The 24,359-nt window shown below is 48.5% G+C and overlaps 1 long non-coding RNA gene across 1 annotated transcript in view; it reads right to left on the bottom strand.

Annotated features, from left to right (window-relative positions):
• Window positions 1-24,066, bottom strand: part of LOC144175950 (uncharacterized) — a 57,273-nt gene extending 33,207 nt beyond the window's left edge. Inside the window, exons 1-3 of the long non-coding RNA XR_013323726.1 lie at window positions 23,935-24,066; window positions 14,882-15,057; window positions 5,931-6,167 (exon numbers count right to left, since the gene is read on the bottom strand). This is a non-coding gene — a long non-coding RNA (uncharacterized LOC144175950). The remainder of the gene's footprint in view (window positions 1-5,930; window positions 6,168-14,881; window positions 15,058-23,934) is intronic.
• Between the last annotated feature and the right edge of the window lie 293 nt (window positions 24,067-24,359).

The following is a 24,359-nucleotide window of genomic DNA, read 5'->3' as shown; positions in this document are numbered from 1 at the left end:
AGAAAGTGCACAAATTCATTATTTTTTGGACTCAAAGTGCGTAAACTTCTGCCACAGCACGCCTGAATGGCCACCGCCATATTTGTTTACAAAAGACCGCGTAGCCGGCGGCCGTGGAGGCAGCCTCGCAGTGGCACCACCAGGGGGCGACACATGGTGACTCAAGTCGCGGCTTTGGCTTGGGCTACGCTAGCCCACTACCGTTGAACAGCGCACGAGCGTTTGTTGTTTGTGTGCGGCGATCGGCATGTTTGCTCTCAGTAAGATGCCTTCGCCAGCCCAAAAGTGGAGGTTTTAATCGCTACGAGATAAGGCAGCCATCATCGCCCAAGTCAGCGGCCCAAGTGGAGGAGGGGAGTATAAAGGGAGGATGGCACCGACGAGTTTGGAAACGCCTGCAGCTCACTCAACCATTTTGAAAAGTGGGGATCCCACCAGTTCTCAATGGCGCATGTGCGCAAAACAAAACAGTGACGGCTGTGGCCTTTCTGGACGTCAACAAACCGGTGCTCACTTAGTTTTCTAAACGGTATTGGTGCAACGAGATGCCACTGTGTCTGGCAAAGTTCATAAACAGAAGAAGCTGGGCTTCGCTTGCATGACCGGACATACTCGATGCCGAGGGCCAGGGCGAAAAACGTGCATAGAAGGTAAACCCATGGATTGTTTTGGATGCATTTGACACAATCTCGTCGTTCATAGGCGCGCACGGCGACTAGCAATGAACCACTTGTACAGTGAGAGCTGCACTGTGATATTGGCTGCAAGGTGAGGCTCACGAAGTAATATAACCTACTCTAGGAAATAAATTTTTGGTCTGTAGCCAATTTTACGGGAGTTTATGTTTCATTCTCGCGGCAATGAAATTCCCGCAAAAGCGAATATTCTGGCTTCCCCTGGCGGTTTCGTTATTGCGGGGTTCGACTGTACTATGGATCTAGTAGGTGAAAAGTACGTCGAAAGAGAAGACTACCAGACAGTGCGTTTGGGTGAGACAGGAAATGAGCAAATGCTCGGTCAGCCTAGAGCGAAGGTTACAGTCGAAGCCCATCTGGGGTCTTAGAGACAGTTGTGGTTTCAAAGGGGCTGCTGAAAGGTTATTCCTACTTATTCTCAAACAGCTCCAAGGCATTGCTGAATGCACAGGGATCCACTCTTTTAGATATGCCAAAGAAAACACCGAAAGGAAAGGGGGCATGCTGGCCAAGTGGAAGAAGGAAACAGATAGCTCCAGCTTCAGTCGAGAAGGCAGTTAAAAGGCAATGTTTGTTTGCCTATTTTTGTTGTTTTCTGCATTTGTTGGGTCACTTGCATTTTGTGTGCACGCTACCATGTCTCTTCGGGAGCTGAGTGCAAGGGGCAAAACCAAGGAGAAGGTTTTTGTACACTGGTTGGCAGCGGCGGGATAAAGCAAAGGCAGACAAAAAATTCCCCCGCATTTCCCCGAAGGGGAGTATGAGGAAGTGCGAAGCACGGGGTGATGCTATGAGGGGGAGTTTGTTGAAGTTTGGTGGCATTTTGCCCGTTAGTTACATTAACACCCCCTCGTGATCACGTTCGGCTTAACACGCCTCGTTTGTCCCTCTGCGGAAATCTTGGTGAATTAACGTGTATGTTCGAGAGATGTTCGAGAGGGAATGTAATCACGCACACACACACACACACGCAAAGTAAAGTGAAACGACAGTATTTATTTCAGCACTTGTTTGTGTTGTCGTTGTATGCGACGGTCATTACGACCGCCTTGTGGTCGCTAAAGTGGACCGTTAAGGGTTGTTGCAGCCGCTATAACGCCGCTGAGTCGCCAACGCACGCCGCTGACGACGTAGTTTGAATGCGTTAAAGATATACGGCGCGTTACTAACACTGATATCAGCGTCGCGTCTGTGGCTTAGTCGGTAGAGCGTCGCGCTGCGGCCGCAAAGTCCTCGGATCGAAACCTGGCGCCGGATGCTGTTTTTTTTTTTTTTTTTATAGTGTAGTGGCCTGGCTGGCGCGCCGAGAGAGGGTGTTGCGAGCTGGAGAGTAGTAAAGGGGCTTTAGGAGAGTAGGCGAGGGGGGAGAGGAGGCGCTATGCGAGCGCCCTCACGCGTCGGAAATCCGGCGCCGTTGTTAGGCACGGTAGCTAGCTCCGTTGCTAGGCTGCGGACGGAGGACGGCGGTGGAAGCAGGAGTAGGCCCGAATAAGAAGTGCTTCGCACTTAAAAACTGCGTGCAGAAAAACCACCTGATCCAGGATCAGCACGGATTCCTCATCGTGGCCTCTGCAAAACACGAGCGATGCAGAAACGAGTGACGAGCGGACAGAAGACTCCAGGAGGAAGAGAACAAGGCCTTCCTGACGTGCGAAGAAAGTGCGGCAACGGCAATCCAGGAGCAACCGATGCAACATGGCTCTGGGAGACACAAGCCTACCACACACTGGTAAGTGCTTCAGCAACTACGCTTTGCCAGACGATTCTGAACAGGGTTCGAATCCAGCACTAAATTGACTGCCCCTCCGAGTGTGCAGTCAATTTGGGATTGCAGGCAGACAGCTTCCGCCAAGCATGGATATCACTAAGTGCGCAAAGGATGAGTTGCTGCTGCTAGCAGCGGAGTTGGGGTTAGAGAGAGAGAGAGATGAAACGTTTATTAAGAAAAAAGGAGGTGGCGCGATTGTCTTAGGGGTGGTGCCCTCCTTCCAGGGCCCCAGACTCTTCTGCTCCTCTCCGGGCTCGAAGGATTAAGTCCTTCTTAATCCCGAAGTCGGAGCTGGCCTGAGCTGCCTCCCATAGCGCGACCGTATTTGTGGGGTTGTTTCCTGAAGGCCAGATGATAGGGCAGGCCCATGTTGCGTGAAATAAGTTGGAAGGGTTTCCGCATTTATTGCATGCGTCTGTGTGTGTTTGAGGGAACATTTTGGATAGCCGGGATTTGTTAGGATAAGTGTTCGTCTGGATTTGCCTCAGCGTTTGAGCTTCTGCGCCAGAGAGGTTCTTGTCCGGGTTGGGGAAAAGGGCTCGTTCATCTCTTTGGACAGTGAGGCGTTCGCCAAAGCCAAGTGAACGGCAGAATGAGGAAGCCCAAAGTCCGAAGAGCTATTCACGACATGAATTTTGATGTGGGGCAGTCCAAACCATGGATCACCTCCTCTGGCAATGCCCCCACAACCCATTCCCCCCGTATTGAGACGGTGAGCACGGGTGTCCTGAGGACGTTGGGCAGCTCGGATTGGGCGGTGCAAGAAGCCATCATCGCCCGGGCTGCCAAAGTTAACGGGGGTCTTCTCCTCCCTCGGTCACCACCCCTCCCACGTATCCGCCTTTCCGGCAATAAAAGTTTCGTCTATCTATCCTGGAGGACGGGGAGGAGGATGAAATTTCAGATGCGTGGGACAAAATATGTCCAGTTGAAAAGGAAAAGCAGCGAAAGAGGCAGGATGAGGAATGGAGGGGGCAGTACAAGAAAGAGGCAAGGGATGCCCGGATTAAGTTTGAGGAATTAAAGCTTCAGCAGGTTTGGTTAGCAAATAGGAAATCCTCAGCCATTCAAGGGAGGCGCTGTGAAGACGACAAATTTGCTGCAGCTATTCAGTACTGGAGATGACATCAGTCTCTATCTCGTAAATTTTGATAGGTTGTGTGAGAGACATTCGTTCAGCCATGGCACCTGGCTACAGTGGTTGTCGTTGCTTCTGGGGGGAAGCTTGGCAGGTTGTGGCACGCCTAGGGGCTGCTGCTGCAGGTGACTACAATCTGGTGAAGTTGAGCCTGCTTGCAAAGTACAAAATTTCGACAGAAGGGTTTTGGAGTGGTCTTCGAACAGTGGTAAAAAACAACTATCCACGAAATGCTCGTCCAGACAACACAGGGCTTGGGGCCTTGTTCGTTAGGATGTAGTAAAAATAAGCGTCCGTTAATTTCATGGTCACTGATCTGCACACTGGCATCCTCCACCACAATGTTCACAGTAAAGAAGGAGGTGAAATTATTATTATTACTATTTGAGTTTACTGCAGACCTTCTCGGTCCAAGCAGGAGTGGTACAATAGGTATACAAACGATGTCACGTGCAGAAAGGCACAGACACAATCCAAGAAAAGAAGAAAAAAAAAACTATTCAATTACCAGTAGTTAAAACAACAGTGTCAGAAAGCGAAGTTCAGAATCATGCGGAAAAGTACAATCCAATCTAAGGGAAAAAACTGCTTACAATAAATCCCGTATTAGTACATTTGTAATCGTAAATTTGATCGTGATCGTAATCATAAAGGACTAAATTTGTAATCGTAAAGTGCCCAAAAGAAGAAATACGCTACAGAAATGTCATTAAACACTGCAAAGTCAACCTTTTGCCAAAATTATGTTAAAGTCGACATTAAAGTCAACATCAAAATAGAACGAAAGAAGTTTGGACCTTTGAACCAAATGTGCGCTTGTCCTCCTCACAACGTGTGCCCAGTTAGTGCTATTTTTTGTAAGGCATCATGCACCCACTAGCCCAACAGCACATTTCACTGGAGAAATGCTGGACTGCCTAACAGAAGTCACATCATGGACAGTCAGAGCGGTGCCTCACCAACAAGAAGCCAAGCTGGTTGGGCAGGTATATCAGCACTGGCTGGAAGACCAACCGGATGCCTTGCAGCCTTTAACTTAAGGCTGAATGAAATTTTCTTTTAAATGAAAGATCATACGTTTCGTAGCCCTCTCAGCTTTTTGTTCGACAAGCAACGATGCTTTATTTCCCGAGAAATCTGTAAAGAAAGCTGGCATTTCTCTCTCCCGCTTCCCTTCCATTTTTTCGTGCCACAGACATCGCGTCACAAAGTCGAAGCGAGGCACCGGGGCAGTCTAGAGCGTAAGCAGTTGTCGCTAAGCAACGGTAGCTTTGACGTCCCCAAGCCAAGGCCGACCGCCGAGAACATTTGCTGGCTTTCTTTTGTTATTTGTCACCAACGAAATGAGAAATGCTTTTCACCCCTCCAGCGGCCGGTATGCCGGCCTACACCGGACACCCAGACCATATCACGCTAACCGCCGAAGCAACGGAAAGCGCCGTTTCGAATACCTTGTAGCCGCGGCTGCTGGCTAGGCTCAAGCTCAAGCTCAAGTGGGAGCCCTCATCTCACGTCGTCCGGCGATCACAGCCATCTCATATTCTCTTCTCTCACACAGCGCACCAATCTGGCGTGAAATACACATTCGCCTCCCGCATCCGTCCCAATTTTTCATTGCCAAGGCTCCGCTCAGCTCAAACATACCAAGGGTAGAGCTACGCGCGCACGATTTCAACAGCAGCTCGCAGTGAACGGAAAAGCACAAGTTCGGATCATTTTAATAACCGCCAGCAGTAAGTACCCTAACCTTTCACCGGCGGCAAGGTTTGAACTGCACGGGCACATTTACTGCCGGAGATATTGCTTGCAGGTCAGGCTTTACCCGCGTAGGTTATTGACTTCGCTAATTGAGCACCAATGCTTTTCCAAAATGAAATTGAAAGCATCATGGCGGCCGACCCTGAAGCGTGAGGAAAGCCGCCTGTCTTGTAATGTACAGGAGCTGTAGTTTGTGTCTTTTAAATTAGATCAGCTCACGGAAAGTGTTGATTTGCATTTATTTCACATTCTCAACCACTTAGGAATTTTTCTTTTGAGGAACACACTTATAGATGCTTGTCTAATGAGCTCTCGCAATGCAGAATTATTGCGACATCACAAACCCCTAGTACCTGAAAGTGTACGGGGCATCGTCGCCCGTTTTCACGTTTCTGGCATTTTCTGCCTTATTTAACATCTCCTGCTTGCGAGAATAGCGTTTTTAGATTCTCTACAGCATAATCTATTGATACAGGCCAACTTGTTTCCACCCTTTAGTGCCCCTTTATGCCACACCATTGACGCCAACCCCATCTAACCACTCCCGAGTGAAAATTGGTGTTGTGCCTACCGGTGCTCAGGCAGGCATGGTGAGGCCCTGCCGGATGGCATGATGGCTGACCAGATGGCACAGGGACTGGCCAAGCCCCTAATCCTGCATGGCAGGGTTGAGGTGGGCCTCCGCAGGCACTGCGCTCTCAAGGCCTCCTTCGAGGGGGCACCAGGCCTTACCCCCCTTCACGGGAGGCACGGCAGGAGCTGGACAGGGCCAAACTGCACGAGATAAGCTGCAGCCTTCAAGGCACGGCTCCAGAACAAAAACTGGCTGCGTATCTGCTCCTTTCGTTGCAAATGTCGACGAAATGCCTCCCTTCTCTTTCCCGCTCACCTCTCATGCTGTTCCTCTCCTGTAGCGCTCCTCCCAAGGTAAACACGCCAGAGGTTTGCTCAAGTCAATTTAAATTTGCCACGTTCCACTGCACCAGGCCATGTGCCTCGATGCCAGCGCTGCCGTACGGTAGAGACGCGCGTGAATCGAGATGTCCTACTTGAACGTTTATAGAACCACCTTGCCCTTCTCCACATGCATTCCAAGCGGAAAGTGGAAGGTAGCTAGTGGAACCTTCTGTAACTGTTGCCATTTGATTTCTTGAAATGCCGCCAGAAGCTATAGCGGCACGAGCAACAGCATGCGACAGAGCGATTTTCTTTCTGTGCTGGATGTAGAATCAAAAATCAAGCATCCATGAATTTTTTATAAAGGAACACTGCAAATATCACTTATGTATTAATTTTTGCCTCATAATGTATAGTTCCAGTTCAACAATGTTGACAAGTATGAACATTAACACCCAACTTAGACGTTTAGATTTGGCAGTTGGTATATAAACCGTTTCACTTTGGCCAGCTGGCTGAATCGAGTCACAGACAGACAGGAAGAAAGACAGACAGACAGACCAGAATTTCTGCGTTTAAGTAGCCCAAGAGAGAATGTCGTCTTTAACACAGCACACGCTGCCGTGGAGTTTGTTGTGGCTGCGAGACCAGGGCCGCAGCCTGTGGGTCGCCCGTGACACGGACGTCAGCAGGCAAGCAACAGTGCACGAGCTTCTGCAGCTGTTCAACAAACACGATGCGGTCAGCATATGTGCGCTGCACATGCAGCACTGCACCTTCCTATGCCTGAAAGGCCTGCAAGGCAGCGAGGACATCCCGTTAGCTTCTCCACTGACAGGACACTCCAGCCATCTCGTCACACTGTGAGCGTGACGCACAGGCTCTGGGAAAGCTACAGGCAGCAGACACGACTACGCTGGCGAGTGTCGGCAGCGTCAGTGAAGCCACCAGGACGTGGCAGGACAGCCGCTCCAACAAAAACTGGCCTTGCAGTAGATCACTAGACAGTCATTGGCTGCTTATTACTAAAGAAGGCAGGGGGAGGGTACACTTTGAAAAAAATTGAAAAATTAGTTGGCTTTAAGTGCAAAAAAAAAATGAGCTGAGAGTACAACAAAACCCCATTGATACTTTCCACGATTTCCCAGTCACTACGCTTTCAATTGTGTTCAATTGTGAACACTAGACATGCCCCATAGCATTATGGTGTTTTTTCCTGGTTACTACGTTCATGGATAACACCATTTCCCGGTAAGTATGTCCAAAATTTTACAGATTTTATCCTAGTACGGCCCGATGATTCGTTTTGCGGTGAGCAAAAAACGTGCTGGTGTGCGCGCGGACCAAGAATCGGCGCGCAGCGCAATAAGCAGGCACTGAGCAGAAGTCAGGCCACCTCAGTCACCGTGGTGGCTTTCCCACAGTGCTGGGTTTGCCGGAGTGACTGGTTAACACGGCTGCCTTTAGCCAAAGTTGCCTGTATAACGACATTCCAAGGTGCACAACACTCAACCTTGGCAGAAATCGTGGCGGAATCACGCCACGGAGCAGCGCTGGCGCCGGACGAAGCCTCCGAGAAAGATGACGGCGACGATGGGGAGGAAGAGGTGGCAAATACTCAGGCCGTAGTCGGCTTGGAAGCAATGCGCAGTTACTTTTGTGCAAAGGGCAATCCCAGTGTGAACAAAAGTCTGCAATGTTTAGGAAAGGAGTTTTCGCTTTTAAAGGGCTGCAGCGTGTGTCAGCAGACATTGACAGACATGTACAAGCGAAAAAAGGCCATTAAATGCTCATGTACGTCTCTCCATTGCTTTTTTTATGCTCTGACAGATCAGACATTTTCCTGGATAGTACATTTCTCCGTTGCATTTCTTTTTTAAATGGATCAATTAGGTTCTACTGTATATACAGTAAAAGCTTGTTAATTCAAACTCCAAGGGGACGCCACTCAGTTCAAATTAATGAAAGATTGAACTAACGACAGTGAAGCACTAAAGTCGTCTAATGCAATTGTGCAGCAGTAGAGCGTGTTGTACCGGGGTACGACACCCAGAGGTCACGACGTCACGGCAGATGCACGTGCTCACGGCCGCCGGGCCAGTGGTTGGCAAAACATTCGCTCCGGCGTACAGCATGCATGCAGTGAGACTGGTTTGGACGCACTCAAAAGTGGGGGTTTTTTTGTGTGTGGTGGATTTGTGACGCCAGTGAGCTGCTGTGCTGTTGGCTGCACAAACCGTGCGAAAAAAGGCAGCAGCATCAGATTCTTCCGATTCCCAAAAAATGAAATTCGGGGAGCGTTGTGGACACGCGTAATCTGCCAAAAGGACTGGCACCCAAAAAGCAGTGATTGCATCTGCGGAGCACACTTCGTGTCAGGTAAGTAAATTGCTCTTGCTTCGTAGTAACAGTTCCTATTTCCAAACTTCTCATGCTTTCCTAAATGCAAGTGCACGATCCACAATGACAGCTCACCCAGATTGGGTGCCTAACGTGCTTGTGTTCGCAAAGGTTGACAGGGAAAAGAACAAAGGCAGATGTGAGCGCCCACAGTGAGCCCTAAATCGGGGGCAGTGTTCAGGCAAAGTTTGTCACTTTTGGTACTATTTCTGGGCGCTGTTTGTCCGTCCACTGCAGTTGTTATTACAACCAAAGATTTTGTCCAGTCAAGCGGGGCAGCGCAAAATATTACACCAAATAGTGCACGGCGTCGGATAAAGGTACAAGGAAGGGCTGCAACTGCCTTCTTCACCTTGCATCTTTATAGAGAAAGCTGAAGCTGGACCAAGCACCACTAAGCCAGGCAGTGATCATAGCGGCGGTAAGATCATCAGCACGCCACTGGCCTGGCCACGTTACATATATTATGTTGATTGTAGACAATGGGTGCAGTACTGAGTTGCCTGAGCAACGCTGTCACGATGCCCGATTGGATCACATCTGGAGTTGCCGCAGGCGACTTTCAGAGTAACCTCTACAGTGACACCTTAGCCAACATGGCACTAAGCTATTCCCCATTCCCAGCAAACTTAGACTCTTGTAGCAGTGATTGCAATGTCACTGGATGCAGCATGCACCACTAACACTGCTACGCCACCAGAAGGTAAGCGTGCAATGGTACATTCATCGTTGTAACAAAATCCACTGCCTCATTTGTGCCGCTGCCCCCCTTCCCTCATTATCTGCCCCCAGATGCCGTGAATGGACTTTTGGAGATGGGCACCACAGGATGGAACACTGGTATGCAAGTACAGTTGTATTTTCTCTAGTCTCCCATCACTGCAGGTGTTTCTGCATTATGCTTTTAGGCAGAGAGAAGCACATCGCCTCCCACGCTGCCTCCCAAGAGCTGCCCCTAAGTGAGGCACGGAGGCTCTATTTTCAAAATGCCCGCTCTTCTGACCGAGACGGCAGGACCTTCAGCAAGACATTACAGGCCTCGCAGGCCCCGATTATAGACACGCACTGCGTTTCGCACTCAAGGACAAACCACGCCGAAGCAGTGGGCACCCCATTTCAATGAACTTTCGAGCCACGCAGCTTCCTGTAATCTGGCACCAATCTCAAACCATATCCCCGCGTTAACGTCACTGTTCAGAGCCACAACAGATTCAATGAATAGACTGGAACCCAGCTGATAGCGTAAAATAAACCAACAAAAATATCGGCAATGTGCACTGAGCTTCTGAAGCAAGCAGCAGCAGCTGGATCAGGCGGCTGCCGCGTTTATTGCCACAGCGATGCCCAATCGGGAAAGCCGTTTCAGCGAACTTGGACGGAAAGCCAATCGTGTTTTAGAAGCTATCATTTGCTTTGTTTCAGTGTTTGTATTTGTGCCATTTCTGCGTTTATGACTGACCGACGATAAAAGCAGTGACCGGGATGCGGGAGGCTTTATTACCCGCTGAAACTGACATGAGCATCAAAATCCGTGCCTTTCAGGCTCGTCTGGAGCAGTTTGGCGCAATTTTCACAATTTCCATGCTTTTGGAGCAGCTTGGTGAAGGAAAATGGCATTGTTTCGAAAATGCGCAATATGCGCAGCTGTCTCACCCCTGCTGTTAAGTCTGACAAAAATGCCACTTGCAATTTAAAAAAAAAAACAGATTATTGCTTTAAAGTTGCCTTGCCCTCTCTTCAAATGGAAGATGCTCTGGATGCCCTTATCGAGCTCAGCACTGGAGTACAAGAAAACATTGGTAGGCCCACATTTCTGTTTTCATCACATATTACTCCAAGCAGCAGGTCAGATACATGAACGTTGATGCATGTGACACGCGTCATGACACTAAACTTTACAAAATTATGACAACTTATGCGCACTTATCTGACATTGCAATTTCTTCGCATGTGATAGTGCATGACTACAGTAGTGGGAAATAAGAAACACAGCCTGCCTAGGGCTGCTACCAAAAAACCCTGTCTTCTCTTCGACTATTAAGGTTTTATTTATTTCTAGTCACTGTTCTCAAACGTCTTCACCCAGTTTGTTTCAACTAAAGAAACTGGTTACATAGAAACTAAGAATATGCATGCAAGTAAATTTTTTCTAAAGCTTTGGCCGCCTTAAACTAATAAACAGGGAGAGACTCTACAAGATAATTCACATTAAAGTTGCCGATAATTTTGGCTTACCAAGGATGCCCCATCGGTATTAGAGCCCCCGAGCTTACCCTTACTTTAAACCCACAGCATCACATGATGGTCTATTGGAAGCATCAAGCTCAACACCAAGCTTGGCACCAAATCAAGACCTGGCTCCACTTCAGGTACACATGCAACAGAAGTATCTTCAGAAGTGCCGCGAACTTCGCGACATGAATCAAGCGAAAGGTCAACATGCTAGAGGAAGAAGTAAAATTGCTTCAAGAAAAAAATTTGTTGCTTTTTGAAAAGGGTATCCATGTCAAGGCATGGGGGCTTTCACAAAATAGCAGGAAGTTCAGACAAGGTATCATACTATACTGACTTGCCCAATAAGCAAGCTTTTGTGTGGGTAAGAAGTGTCTTCACCCGCAAACAACGTGTGCCAAGCCAAGACTTAAGCCAGGTGGACCAGGCGCTTCTTGTTTGGATGCGACTGCGCATGGACATACACCTGTGTTTCCTGGCAGACCGACTATATGACATTGGAAATAATTCAGCTTCCAAGCTGTTGGAAACCGTGTTGACTGTGCTTGTAGCAGAGTTAAAAGGGCTCGCTCATGGTGTGGCCTGGTGAGATTGCTTTTAATTCACGGCAACCAGAGGCACTTAGGACAAAATTCAACCGCATTAGGGTCAAAATTGACAGTACTGAGATATGGTTGGAAAAAGCAAGCGCCACCTCTGCACTAAGTGCAACATGGTCACCGTACAAAAACTCCAACACGGTGAAAGTACCGATTGGATTTACTCCAAATGGCCTCATCTCCTATGTTTCAGTGTACTGGAAGGGTAAAAAGATTAGTGACAAACAGCTTACAGCTTGTGCTGAAGACCGACTTCACCTCTTTCCAGGGAGCTGGTTTCTGCCAGGGAGCGCCTGGCAGAAACCAGGCGCTCCCTCTTATTTTTGATGGTGAGTATTCGCTGTTTTACCTCCTCCACATTCCTTGCTTCCCTCCACGCCCCGCGCTCTGGCTGTCCTGTTGTCGCCTTGCAAGTCGCCTTTTCGTGTTTCCTGCGCCCCTTGTCCGTCAATTACGTGTAGAGTTCGTGTGCATATGTCTCTTTGCACTCGTCTTCTCAAGCACCAACTTGCAAGAGCCATGCAGGTTGGTGCATGGCTCTTTGCACCCCAAGGTACAACGTCGCAGAAGCGAAGGTGCTTTCTTTTAAAAAAAATTAGAAATTTTGAGGAAAGTGGATGAGGAGCCGAAGAAAAAGCACGCACACCTCGCCAAAAAGTTGGATTTAGCGGCGTCCACTCTCTCAATGCTTGTCGGTCAGCGCGACCAGGTAATGCGCAATGTGCAGCGCTTCGGGATAAACAAGGAGGAGGCGAAAACATCCCATCACGTAAAGTTAGAAGAAGTTCTTTTGACGTGGTTTAAAGAGGTCACAGCAGCAGGCGTCAATATTGACGGCAAAGTCCTATGCGAAAAAGCCGCGGACGTAGCACTTTTGCTCTGCATCGACGACTTCCAGGCCTCTGGAGGATGGATCCACAGGTTTAAGGCCAGGCATGGCCTTGCCTACAAGACCAGATCTGCAGCGAAGGTAAAAAGGCCGACGCCTCCGTCGTTGAGGATTGGATGGCAACAACACTGCCAGCTTTAATTGAGGGATACGAACCTTGAGACATTTTCAATGAGGACGAGGCTGGGCTCTTTTATAACCTGCTGCCAGAGAGGAGTTTGTGCTTCTACCACGGTAAACAATGTGTTGTTCTGCTGCAATGCAGACGGACCGGAGAAGATGCAGCTCCCGGTCACAGGCAAGCCGCACAAGCCGCGGTGCTTCAAGGTGGCCAGGCAGTTTACCTCGCCTTTCTGAAGCAAACAAGACGGTGTGGATGACGTCGTCGTCATTTTTGGAGTTTGTGACCCACCTGGACGGTAAGACGAGCTGCGAAAACAGGAAGATTGTTTTGATTTTGGACCAGTGCCCAGCGCACCCGAATGAGATTACGCTGCAAAGTCGCAGCCGCTTGATGCCGGCATCATCAAGAATGCCAAGCATCGCTACAAGAGTTTCTTGTTGCACCGCCTCCTCGCGAAAATTGACCGCAGGAACGAAGACTTGCAAATCAACCTCCTGGATGCCCTACACTTCATTGCGATGGCTTGGCAGCGTGTGCCGCCGCCGCCGATTGCTAACTGCTTCACTAAGTGTGGCATCTCCAAATTCTGTGCGGCCACCGCTTCGCAAGAGCCGGATCTTCCGTCCAGATCGAGAACTGGGACCAACTTGGCATGGAGTGCACCGCCGACGACTTTGTAAAATTGACAGTTGGGCTAGTTGGTTTTGATTCATCGTAAGTAGCGCTTGAAACGGGACACAGAAGAGAAGACACACACGACGGCGCTAACCACACACAAGCACGACGTGAAGACTTCACAGCAGTGATTGGTCAGATAGCATTTCCCCTTAAGTATGTTGCCCATCGCTGGGTGGAAAATGTCCCCGTGATTGAGCGAGCCCTGTTTTTGTGGTCTGATGTGAAAAAATACATTGAGTATGCAAGAAGAAAGGAAGTGAATCTGCCGAAACGTGCCTCATTCCAGAACTTGTGAAACTTCTGCACTAACCCACTGGTTCCAACAATGTTTCATTTTGCTCTTGGCGTTGCAAATATTGCAACGCCTTCCCTGACAGGATATCAAGCAGACAAGCCTCTTGTGTTCCTTTTGGCAAAGGACCTTGAAACTGTTGCCAAAGTGCTGCTCACAAAGTTTGTAAAGTTTTCAGTTCTGTCTGCATCAACCGCAGTCACAGGCCTGCTGAAAATTAGCATTGGAGACCCAAGCAACCAGTGTGTGAAAAGGTGGATATTGGCCACACAGCCGAACAAATCCTCAAGAACTCAAAGGTCAGCGCAAAAAATTCATTTGCGTTCAAGATGCTGCGCAAGATGTTCTCAGTGGGCATGACCAAGAATATTTTGAAGAGCCCGAGCCCTCTGAGGTTGAGCTTCGCGAGAGGCTCGTCCTCTCTGGACCCCTGGCAGATGTGCCCCAAACCAGAGCAGTGCCTAGCAGGTATCATGAAAGTTCTGGATGCCCTTATTGTTGCAAGAAGGTTGCACAGTCACCAACGAGACTCAGTACTTGCCGAATATGCTGCGATGCTGCAAGAAGAAAAACACAAGCTGAGACTGTTCGACAAGAGACCAGACAGGCTGGACGAATTTTTCGCAGAACTTCTGAAATTCTATTCGTCCTCAATGGCAATTGGGAGAATTATCCCAATTACACATGAACCCATCAACCTTGCATTCCTACGAAATGTCGCACGGTGCTGTTTGTGCCTCCGCACAAAACACCTGCAGACAGTAAGCCTCCCCCGCGGGTGACATTGTACTTAACAAGGACGGTCACCCAAAATGCAATGTTACACTTTGTTGAAACAGGGATGCAACAAGTTTTACGTGGTGAAGTAGCAGCATAGAGCAAACATTTATTTTGCTATGGAAAGAGCCAAGCGTACCGTTAAATGTACACCACTGTCACTTTTCAGTGAATAAATTAATCTTCCCGAAACTCGAGAACTTTCCACCCTGCACTAACCAAACGTTGTGCACCTAAAATAAAATTAGTTGCATAGATTTGTTTTGGTCCTAAGAGGGCTAACGAATGGCTAATAAAAACAGGCTTCAACAACACCGCCTGGAACACGGATAATGATTTCATTCGGCACAGCACTGGCTGGGTTTAACCCGAATTTAAGCACCCAAGGCAAGTAGCAAACTGGACATCCTGATGAGCCTTTCCTATTAAGCGCTGAACCTTCAATGAGCAAGGCCTTCAATAACAGACAGGAACGCGTCTTGTATAAATTACCCACTGCTTTCCTGGTCAAGAGGCTAAGAGGTGAAAAGAAGAGGTGGGTTCACAGATTCCCAGGGCCGTGAGCCCCCGGCCTGGACCTCAAAGAAGCACACCCCGGCCCTCACCTGTGCTATCAGAAGAGGGCAGCCCTTACCGTCCCCTCCTGGCCTAACAGGGCAGAGGCCAGCTGAGCTGTGGGCCTACTAGGTGACACCAACAGGCAGTTGGCACTCGGCGGGAAGCTCGTCTGCCGCCGGTGCCACGTCCCCAGCGGCCCTCCACAGCATCCAGCTCTACCTCGAGGTCCAGGTCCAACCAGCGCAAAGGAAGCTGAAAAATGGACAGAAGATTACGGCCGCAGCAAGGGAAATAGGAAACATGCAATTTACAGATCGGTGAATCGATGATTTGGTAGTGTTGCATTTCTAATGTAGTCTTATTCCAGGTCAACACGACCATATGGTTGCACAAATGCCCCCACCAAGTCCACACATTAAAATAATACAAAAGCCGCACTTAACGGTGTTGCACACACATTACAAAGTAAATCGCTTGCGTCAATTTTCTCCACTGCAAAAGAAACTCGGGACCCATTTGCACGGTAAAACGAGGTGCAGGCGTGCTATTCATGACAAACGATGCCCCACAACATTATACCATCGCCTCCTGTATTTTTACAATGCCAAACACATCAGCCCGGACCGGCCGACCAAGCCCTCTCCCTCTACTCCGGCCACTCTCCCCCAATCGCCAGCCTTCCCAGTGCTTTAATCACGTGACCGGTTCATCCTGGGGCGACGCGTGGTGGACAACGGCAACCAAGCTATTTTGTTCTGCCACTTCTCATAAGGGGCGCTACAGTGATCACATTTTCTTTGTATGAATGTCAGATTGCTGTCGTTCGCCAACAGTGGCCGTAGACGCGGTGGATGCGCTTCAGGCCGTTGCAACGTGACGCGGCGCATTCATTGCCTCTGCTTGTTTGTTTTTTGGCCGACCTGTCTCCTTGATAGCAGCCAAGACTAAAAATGACTGCTGATAAGGTTGATTTAAGCACCTTGGCGGCTCGGGCTGTCGGCGGCTCATGTTGTCGCCGTCCTTCGTCGTCATATTCTCATGTGGTCGCGGTACTAAAACACCAGAACACTAGTTTCCCAGCGCCTTGCGCTAGAAATGTTTCATGTACGTGGGAAAAACGCGTCGCAGAACAACACACCGGAACATCGCTTTTTGTTCGCGCTTCCTTGTTTAAACCTATTCCGTGCCGTAGTCGCTTAGTCTTAAAATTTTCAGTTCTACGTTTCCAATTTCCCTTCTCCACCGTCTTCATAATTGGGATGTCTGGCGCTGTGTGCTAAGAGAGACTTACAATTTTTGAATACATGTATACAGTGCATGCTTTGCCCCTCCCCAGGTTTCGTGTTAGTGTACGATGGCCCGGTCATTTTTTACTCATTAGGGCAACAAAAAAAAAGTTATCGTAAGCCTACTAAGAACCTCTGACGAACTAGACAGGGATTCAAAAAAAATAATAATAAAACAGCGACAAACATCGTGCTCGGCAGTTTATATTCGGACTAATATTCAAGTGGTGTGGAATTCAAAAATTTAGAAGAAAGTAATAGATAAGAAAAGCGCTTGACGTTTGTTGGTGCCGCAAAACTGCATGCCTAAATCGCCTAAAATGCAGACGGCAGATGGGCGGGTTTTGTTTCCTGGTTTGTAGAAATGAAACTAGGGCGAAGTCTAACTGAAACTTTCACAGGCTATTAATTGTTGTCGCAGAAACGTGTATTGGCACAAAGAAAAAGTATTGCGTAATTTTATAACGGTTAAAATTAGTCTATTCGTTTTCACTAAAGCTCTTACTAATGGCCGGCGTTGGCAGGCATAATCTCAGATGACCCGCAGACGGAAATGGTTCGCGCAATACTCCAGCAAACAATTTCGCGTTATATCATTTTTGTATATTTGTACCATATATTTTTTTTTGTTTGCCTCCAATGTAAATAACCCCCCCTCGCAGCGTGTTTGCCGCGCATCGCGCATCTTTACAGCCGCTAAAACATTCAACCAGGTCGCGCAGCTTGAAGGAAATTCAAATTGGAACTCTCGCAATACGCTAGCACGGCTATATGTCCTCGAAGCGAGATTCGCCTCGAGCGTATGCAAAAAAAAAAAAAAAAAAAAAAAAAACTTCGTAAATATAACTTCTGTCGGCGAGCATTGATAGCGTCGATATAGCTTTGAAGTTAGTTTACTGCCGTTCGTCTTGGACGCGCCACGCCCACAAATAAATCAAACATGTAGTTATTGATGGGTTTGGCGTTTGCATGGTTAAATAAAAGTACTTTTTTTTTAATACGGCGGGACATGGACGGCTGCAGGTTTAATGGGAACCATACTTTCGCGAATGTCGCGAATACTTTATCAAAGAATGGGTTTGAGCTAATTGGTACTGCATGATCAGCAACTTCAAGCCCGAAAATTCTCGGACGCAGGACGAGACGGGCAAGGACAGCTCATGTCCTTGTCCGGAATGTCCTACATAAGAACTTTTTCCCGCTAAAATTGTTAATCGCAATTCATGTTTTTAATAACAATGGCTGCGTGAGTGTCGTTCTTAGTATTTTTACATTATTACGAAATAAAAACCTTTCCATGCCTACCATTGCTTGCCGAGTGCCCCCACAGCCAGGGCCGTGTAACACCCTGCATTTCCACAAAAAAATGCACAACTGGCGGAAATAACACCCGTGTTTGTTTTAATTGAGTAGATTGAAATATTTGATCGAACATAATTTCGAAAAAATCGAAAGAAACACAACACAAAAATTTAACAACAGCGAAGTGACGAAATAAAAAAAAATGTGCGTATCCTGCGCGCTGGCACCGTTTAAAAAAGCCGCCTGTACTAAAGAGTTGTTCAGCGCCAAGCAGAAAGCTTTGTCACGGCGCCTAGGCTACAGTGTACTAGCTAGAACACTGTACCTAGGCGAACTGAAGCAACCAAGAAGCCGGAGCGAAGTGAACAGGCATCAGAGGGGGAGGCCTTGACAGCCACGAATCGTCCGCTCTCGAGTTGATTTGTTGCCCCGCTAGCCCGCTCCCGGCCCGGTTCATCCCGCGGCCCCATCTTGTGGCGAATCAGCGAACCAGGCGTACCCGGCTCTCCCATTGAGAAGCGGGCGATGCGTTTGGCATTGTGAAAATACAGGAGGCGATGCATTATACATAGCACACCCCACAAAAATTTTTCAGAAAGCTGCTTTCTGATTGACTGTCGCCAATGATAGACAGTGACCTTGCAGTCAAATAAAAGCATTTACACTTCAGTGAGCATTCCACCTTGGCTATTTGGTCCTCATTATAGAATTGTGGCCAAAAAAAATGCTGACAAAGCAATGGGGCTACTGGTTCACAAAGTAGACCAAAGACCACTGTAAAACAACTCCAACAGGCAAAAAGGTTTTACCTGACTGCGGGACAATCAAGCAAAACTTGGTCCACAATCGTGGTGTTAACAAAAATATCACTGAATGTGAACTTCCCGCAAAAAAGTTAAAACGAGTAACCAGTTTGTAAAAAAAAATTCAAAAACATCTTTGAAGTGTGCACACTAATGCTGCAACACCCTGTGTAACATATTTGTAAACACAGGTCGCAGTGAAAAAAATCGTAGACCCCTTCATCTAACGATGACAATGGTTGAACATGAAACTTTTTGGTGATGGATTCTTTGGTTGGCCAATCACGCACTGCGAGTATGTGCTACGCACAGGCTTACAGCACACCTGTGCAATCCAAGAAGGGGTGGTTGGGGCTACAGGGAGGCACTAGGTGGCACGACACCACGCAGAGCTAGTTGACTGCGAAGCTGCGGCCGCCGAATTCCGAAGAGCAAGCTGGTTTTAAAGGGACACTGAAGTGAATTTGTCAAGCTCCCGTTTTTGCTTGCACTGCGTAGACTGGCTCAAATTAGCACACTTTTCATCGTTTATCCGGTTGACAAATCGGTAATTATTTTACAAAGCGCGAAAGAAGAAAAACTACCATGCGCGGTTTGCGGCGGCCGCACCAACTAAGGCTGTGACGTTGGGAGGAGGGGCGCCGTGATTGGACGATGCCCAAGGTTAGCAATCACACAAGTTTCGGTTTCGGTTTCGGTTCTGTAAAACATAACCAATGGCGTTGTTGGATGGGCATTCTCAATATCTCAGTAATCATCGTACCGCGCTTCTGCCATGTTGTCGGCTGTAAAATGCACAAGATAAGCCTCCCAGGACGGCTTGTAGTCGTAGCATTCACTAGCCGAGACCTACGCAGTGCATGAACGCCCTCCGCGTACCCGCAGACGCCCAGATGTCATGCGCTTTTCCCCCATATTTGGAACTTGCCTCCCTCATGCCTGTATCGTAAAAAGCGTGTTCGCACCAGGCCAAGGGTCTCTTCATTCTGGCCTGTGCCCACTGCCTGCAAGCAGTCGGTGCTTATGGCAACAGCACGCCAACGAGAACTCGCTAGCGTGCCAGTGCCAGCCTGCGCGCGTTTTGTGAACTAGTTCGTGTAACCATGAACGTTGCGGCCCAAAAAAAGGTGAACTCAATATAGAAAACATCGGCGGAAAACAAAAAAGTTAACTTACAAAAAAAAAAAAAAAAAAACACGTTCCCACGGGGATTCGAACTCGTGACTTGCAAAACATTTGCGGTGACATAACTAGCGCCCCAGACAACTGAGCCACGGAGCGGGACGCGAAAGCTTAGTTAATATAGGGTATATATTGTACAACCGGTTTACACTTTTATTTAGTTTTGGCATTTCAAGCAGCTTAGGTGACTATTTGTTGTACTGCGATCGTGCAGTAAGCGTCGCTCGAGTTTCCACAGTAGCTCACTTCTAGCAATTGCATTTCGTAGACGGAAAAGCGTTCGCAGATGCGTAGTCGTGCTGCTGACCGCTGTGCTTGTTCGCCCAGCGCAAAAAAGTGCTTCCCGCGCCCTAGTTTTACGCTGTACGGTAAAAATATCAGTTGATTTTATTTTCTTAGTACCTATATTGACTTCGCTGACTCTTCTCCCGCCTTCAAGAGGCCTTATATTTTCCTACTGGCGTACCAGTCAGCGAAGCGTCGCATGTGCGCTTGTGCAGCGCTTGTGTGAAGCGACCTTGACTTGGAGCTAGATACAGTGTACAAACAAACCAAGTAAAGAAAGGCACATTCTTCCATTCACAAACGTGTCCTGGCTTCGTTTCAACTAAGCGAACGAATTGCGACCAAGCAATTTTTTTTAACCTCCTTGATTGCGACGACCCGCCGGCGGCCGGCGGACGAAACGCTGGGCCGACTGACTCTGTCGGCCGGGGAGCCGTGCAGTAGCGCAGCCGTGGCGCAGCCAATTGCCAGCTCATCCCCTCCTGACGTCACACGAAAACGCCACAGAAAATGGGCGAGCGTAAAGAGAGGAGGACAGCATGTTCGAATTAGTTTTTCTACTAAATAAAATCGCGTAAACGCGCCTAGAGTGGTCGAAACATGGCCTGGGGACTCCGCACTACAATTTGCGCTAGTAATCCCGCAATGTTTACATATCACTGCAGTGTCCCTTTAGCAGTACAGTAAGCTTTTAGTCCGCCATGGAGCGTCTCCAGAAAAAACTCAGCCCAGCTGAGAGCACGTGAGCGTGCTCCTCGCGAGGACCGCCCAGTGTTGTCCAGGCTTGCGCGTGGGGTTGCGCCACGTCAGGAGCTCGCAAAGAAATCCCGAGAAAAAACACTGAGCGCACATGAGCGTGCGCTTCGTGGGAAGTGCCTGGCAGTGGCAGGCTGGACCTTCGAGAACAGGCTGCCCAGCGTTCGTGGCGTTATCTCTCACGTGATCTTTTACTCACCAGTTCACGTGCGTTCGTGCCTGAAGTGGGCCGCACAGACACCGTGTGCACTCTACTGATGAGGAGTTCACAAAGCCAGTTGCCGCGAAAGAGCCCACGTAAATGAGGAAGCAAGACCAGTGTGGCACGAATAGTTTTTGCGCTGCCATGTACGGGGACCCTCGCTATTGCCTCCTTCGCACCACCGAGCCGAAAAACCAAGTAAGGCTGCACCTCGGGGAAACCTAGCACCGGATTGTAGGCCTGCAGCACAAGCAGCAGGATGGAAGCATCAGTTAAGGGGGCAGACTGGTCTTAGAGCTATGTTTTTATTTACCAACCAATTTTAATGAAACTGCACTGCATTATAGAGTTTTTTGTGCTGATTTCAAATCTGCCATTAGATTTTTTGTAAGTTGATTATTTTTTGAGACAATGATTAATCGCCATTAGTTTGGGTCACAGTTACAAAATAACCACTCTATACAGAATGGCAATTACCACGTGGCTTGGCAGATAAATGACTAAAGAATACAATGTAGGAAGAACTTTTTTGATCCAGCTACTTTTGGTCGTTTTACAACACGGCAAACTTCGCTTCTCCTGTGCTCTGCCAGAAACGGCTCGCAGGTGATGCCAATTGAACACAGCAATAATTTTCCAAAGCCTCCATTTGAAAAAGTTGTTTCCAACATTGTAATCTCACCACATTTCGGTATCAGAACCAAAAAGAATTACAGGTGTACCTGCTCTGAGTGCCGAGATATCTGAGGGCAAAATGCTAGCTCTGCATTGCAAGAAGTGCCATTTCACCATCGAATTCTGCGCTGAGCTGTAGAGTGCACTTTAAAATGCTATTATAATATAATAACAACAAAATATGGCGCCTTTTGATGAGGAAATTTACAGACTGATAGAAAAATGGCCGTGGAGGCCGAAATTGCCATTTTTCATAAACGCTTTTTTTACCATTTTTCGGCCCCAAAGACCCAACTGCCCCCTTAAGTTAGCACAGTCGCCGCAACACCACAGGACCCGATGACACCACGGAAGAATTTCTAAAGGAAGGAGAAGCAGTGGTTGTGTGCGCCATAATTTTTTTAAGTGAGTTAGGCACACTGGAATTGTGAATAGGCACACTGGAATAGTGAAACGGAGCATCGCCTTAGCCACTTTAAGGGGCTCCCCTAAGCGGTCTTGCCCGCATGAATCATAGGTTGCGAGGCTTTTGTCGGCAGGCTTCCCAGCTGCGTTGCTTTGTGACTTGGCTGAGGTGTTGCTAGGGCAGATTCACAAGCGCAGCGAAGGTGGATCAGTGAAAGACAGGCCGGAGAAATTCGCTGTCGTTCCCTATGTGCATGGGGTTTCGCAGATGCTGAAAAAGGTAGCGGGATGCGCAGGGGTTGGAGTGGTATTTTCTGCACCAAACAAACTAGGTGGCCTTTGCAGGTGATTGAACGCTAACGAGCCAAAGTGCACCTTTTGCGTGAAAGGCCACACAAAACTCTACGTAGATTGTAGGTGCTGAGTTGTGTACGAAGTTCCGCTGTCCTGTGGAAAGACCTATATTGGTCAGACTGGGCACTGTTTAAATGATCGACTGCGCGAGCACGCAAACACGCTAAAAACGGGCACTGGCAGCAACCTTGCCACGCACTGTCACGACCACGGGTGCTCGCCCAGATTCCACGATACGCGTGTTGCACGAACATATAAGGGTCAGCGTGAGCGTGAAATCTATGAAGCATAACTCATTCACAAGGCAGGCGATGATTGCGTTAGTAATTACTAGCCTTCCATCCGTTATCTGGATTCATAAATACTAAAAAGAAGTTGCACTGTTCAGTTTTGCCTTTCATTGCCTCGTGCCTCTGGCTACGTATTGGAGCGCTGTGCTGCATCAGCGTTGCTCATCTTCGCTCATTGCACGTGTATAGATCTAGCGCTTTGTGTTTGTTTGATGTACTTGTTTTTCATGATTCCTTCTCGCCTTCGTTCCTTTCGCAAGCCGCAGAATAAACCAACCAGTTGCTAGTCAGAGCCGTGCGTGGTAGTTTCTTGTCCCATCTTTTTTGCGCTCTTTCAAATTCAAGTGAGAACAATAAATCTATCTGCGAGAAAATCGGACGAAACCAGATTCTCTTTTTGACAGGGAGGGGGGGATTGCGATACGATTGCTTACGTAACCAAACGGTCAGCAAGAAAAGCGCACGCCGGACCAGACGCACCACATGAATAATGCGCACATTATGGTAGAGGAGTGTTAAGGGCAAATTTTTTTTTTGTATTCCCGCATCACTCGCAAGACGCACTGCGCTTTGCCACTGGTTACTGTAGTTTGGCCGGCGCTGGTGCCATTTTTATGTTTTGAGTTCTAGTGGCCAGCAAAATAATGGGCATGCTCGACGGTCCGCGAGCAGTCCAAAGACTGCGTTCAGACCAGAGGTCCCATAAGAATACATGGGAAAATCGGGCACCGGATCGAGGCACCGGCAGTCGAGGCGGCCCAATAACGACCTCCCCCCCCCCCCCCTCCCTATGTTTTTTCTTTGCGTAACCAAAGTTATACAGGGGGATTTAAAAGAAATGCGAGCAACGGAGCACCCAACCTTCGACGCATGCTGCACCATCTGGCTCCAAAGTGAGTAAACTGGGCGCATGCGCACTTCTTTGACAGCATTTGAGAGTGTACCCTGCATTTATGGGAAATGAAGAAGCGACGCCAATCGTTTATTTTAGGGCGCCTTTTCACGCTGTGTCGCCGCTGAGCAGGGTGATCGTTGAAGCGCATCATGCTAGCTCCAATCAACCTGCTGCGCGCTTGGCTCCCGAATGTAGCAGATAACTGGATGCTCAGTGGCGACAGAGCATAAAAACACGCCTCAGAATAAATGATTGGCGCCGCTTCATTATCGAACATTTCGTGTAACAGTACGCCACACTCGCAAACACTCTGAAAGAGCTACGCATGCGCGCAGTTCACTGAAAGTGCAACCAGACGGTGCGGCATGCGTCGGAGGCAGTGTGCTCAGTTCGTATCCTGCACCCTCGAAATCCTGCATACTCCGAATTAGACGACCTGCCATAACAAGCAGCGGTTCCAGTGGTGGGCACTCCACGTAGCGCCGTTTTTTAAGATACTCGGGGCTAACGGTGAAAATTCTAGCCCCACTTTTTCTTCTATCAATGCAGCGCAGTAAACAAGACCCAAAAGAAGACAAACAGGTCGAGCGCTCGTTTTGCTCGCCTCCTTTGTGTCTTGGTACACTACGAATGTGTACCAAACTTGCGCAGCTAGATGCATCACTTCACCCACGCTGCTTTACTCGCTACGTACCTGCGGTGGGTTGTCAACAGGAAAGGTGATGCGAGGCAGTGATCGCGCAACACTTTTCTGCACGAACGAACCACGCCGAACGCACGCAAATTCGACGACCGCCACAACTCACACGTCGCTCACGTGGTGGTCACTGCGACGCGGGAGTTTTCGAAGACCTGTTGCTTTGTGCTACTGCCTCCAAACATCCCTAGTTGAAAAAAAGGCCGCTGGAGGCGCGGTATTTCAATACGGACGCGACGCCGCGGTCGCGCGGTTGGCATGGTACGTTCATAATTCAGGCCAAACACTCCCTGCAACAGACCAGACCTTGTTAAATCATGATTTCAAGAGAAAAAGCAGGAATAAGTGTCTTCGATCGAGCTTTTGTCAAGGACAGAATGAGCATTCGCTGTAAGAAATGGGAAGTAGTGCAGCTTTCCGCG

Source organism: Haemaphysalis longicornis, unplaced genomic scaffold, assembly GCF_048455015.1.
Source record: "Haemaphysalis longicornis isolate Haplotype H1 unplaced genomic scaffold, Haemaphysalis longicornis Haplotype H1 scaffold_3, whole genome shotgun sequence".
In the NCBI taxonomy this organism is placed as follows: domain Eukaryota; kingdom Metazoa; phylum Arthropoda; class Arachnida; order Ixodida; family Ixodidae; genus Haemaphysalis; species Haemaphysalis longicornis.
Note: the sequence above shows the minus strand (reverse complement) of the source record. Positions and strands in the feature narration are given on the sequence as shown.